Below are 2,280 nucleotides of genomic sequence, written 5' to 3'. Positions count from 1 at the left end.
AATTAACCTTGGTAACCTCATTCTTTCTTATTACTTTATTTGAAATATCCGTTATCACTAATCTACATTGAAATTGCTCTATCTTCCAAATAGCCTATACGGTTAGAAGTAGACTGATCAGTCCTAGTCAGAAAAGAAGAAATGCAACTACTGATTATTCCAAATAGTTCATTATTCACATAAAATTGGCTCTGAGTGACATAAGTAAGGATATTTCCATATATATATAAATGAGAAAATAATTGAATGTCATTCATTGAGATAAAAAGTTATTGATGGTCACAGCGGAGTGGGCTCTCACATGGAGGTGGGGAAGTTTGGCTTTCGGGAATGATCACTAAGACTCACAAAGGAGACTTGGGCTTTGGGTTCCCAGAGAAAAAGAAGAAGAAAAGGAAGGTAGTTAAAGAACCAGAGACTCAATACTTTGTTTTAAACACTGACAATTATTTTGCGGAGGTTTGTCCCACAAGAGCCACATCACCCTCGAAGAATATGGTCCAAGAGCAGGCACCTGAAATGCCTCTAATGAAGAAAAAGGAGTCACAGCACTGTCTGCGAGGAACTCCTAGAACCTGAGACCATGTTACGTGCCAAAAGGATTGAGCCATCTCCCAGCCCCACAAAGCAGGCACTTGGTCCATCTGAGTCCCTCGGTAGGGAAAAGAAGAAGAAGAGAAAGTCCGTGTTCCCTGGCTCAAGGGTGAAGACCTCCGCAGACCACAGGCAGGGCGAGGAGGTGACCAGAGTTGGCAAGAAGCTCAAAAAACACAAGAAGGAGAAGAAGGCACAGGAAGCTACAGCCATCTCAGCCAGGGACCCTTGGTTCTGTGAGGCCAGGGACGCTTTGTACACTTGCTCAGTTGGGAAAGGTGGCGTCCCTGAGCAGGCAGTCTTGGGACAGAAACAGAAGCAGTGGAGCCCCAGGGAACACAACATGAGGATGAAGAAGAAAAAGAAAATCCACCAGGAGGGAGATATCCCCCTAGGGCACCCTGAGCTCTCCAGGTCTGTGGAGAGCAGCCGTAGGAAAGGAAGTAAAAAGAAGTCAGTAAAAGTAGAAGCTCCAGAATACATCCCAATAGGAGATGACCCCAAGGCCCCTGTGAAGAAGAAAATAGAGTCCAAGAAAAAGGCAGAGCAGGCAGACACTGAGTTGCCAGCTCTGAAGAGGAAGAAGAAGAGGCAGGAGAACCTTGGGAGGAGGAGCCCGACACGGACTTGGAGGTAGTGTTGGAAAAGAAGGGCAACATGGACGAGGCGCACATAGACCCGGTGAGGTGAAAGGCCTTGCAAGAAGAGATCGATCATGAGTCGGGGAGGACGGAAGCTTCTGACACCAGGAAGCAGACAGGAACTCAGTTTGGCCAATGGGATACTGCTGGCTTTGAAAATGAGGAACAGAAACTTCTCAAACTCATGGGTGGCTTTAAAAATCTGTCCCCTTCATTCAGTCACCCCCCTAACATTGTTGGCAGGCCCAACATGGCCCTCAGCAAGAAGGTGGCTGACACCCTGCAGCAGAATCTGCAGCAGGACTACGACTGGGCCATGAGCTGGAAGTACAAGCAGAGGGCCGGCCTTGGCTTCTCCACGGCTCTGGACAAAATCTTTTATATTGACAGGAACGCATCCGGGTCAATCAAGTTAGAAGATTAAACTCTCCTGTCTTGTCCCCCCAAACGGCCAACATTGCTTTTATTGTTCTGTTACGCAGATGAAAGCCATAGGACAGTTGTCTCGAATTGAATTCCTGCAGAGATAAAGGACAACTATGTTGATGTGCTTGGACAAAGTGGGGTGAGGGCAGCTCATTTCAGGAACCAGGAGAACATGTGAGTGGCTGAAACCTACTGTTTTCTGTGTGAAGCTTCTGTCCCTGTTGAAGACAGTGAGTATCAATAGCAATAGCTCACGCTTGTCTAGTGCTTACTGTGTGCCAGGCACATATGTGTCTCCCTTGCATTAATGTATTTAATCTTTATGATTCTGATTCTGCCTCACCATGGGGCAGAGGTGAGGCAGGTCTGCCTGGGCCCTGACCAACAAGCATCGGCCAGGTCTAGAGTCTTACAAGTCTGTGTTAGCAGTGATTCAGGTGGGCCACTTCCCTCAGAAGGTGAACTTGGCCTTTCACGGATTCAACCTTGAGATGCATAACAGAAGAGGCCTACAAGGTAAGATTCTGCATTTGAGTTAGCTCTTCAGGGCACATCCCCTTCCTACAGGGGAATAAATCTTTCCCAGTCTTGATCCACACTACAGGAACTTGCCCAGTGT

General features: G+C 47.3%; 1 pseudogene; it reads left to right on the top strand.

The window, feature by feature from the left end:
* Nucleotides 1-330: 330 nt before the first annotated feature.
* Nucleotides 331-1,659, top strand: LOC115855684 (lysine-rich nucleolar protein 1-like; annotated as a pseudogene).
* The last annotated feature ends 621 nt before the right edge of the window (nucleotides 1,660-2,280 follow it).

This window comes from Globicephala melas, chromosome 4 (assembly GCF_963455315.2).
Source record: "Globicephala melas chromosome 4, mGloMel1.2, whole genome shotgun sequence".
Taxonomy (NCBI): domain Eukaryota; kingdom Metazoa; phylum Chordata; class Mammalia; order Artiodactyla; family Delphinidae; genus Globicephala; species Globicephala melas.
The sequence above is the reverse complement of the archived record's forward strand: the minus strand, read 5'-3'. Positions and strand labels throughout refer to the sequence as shown.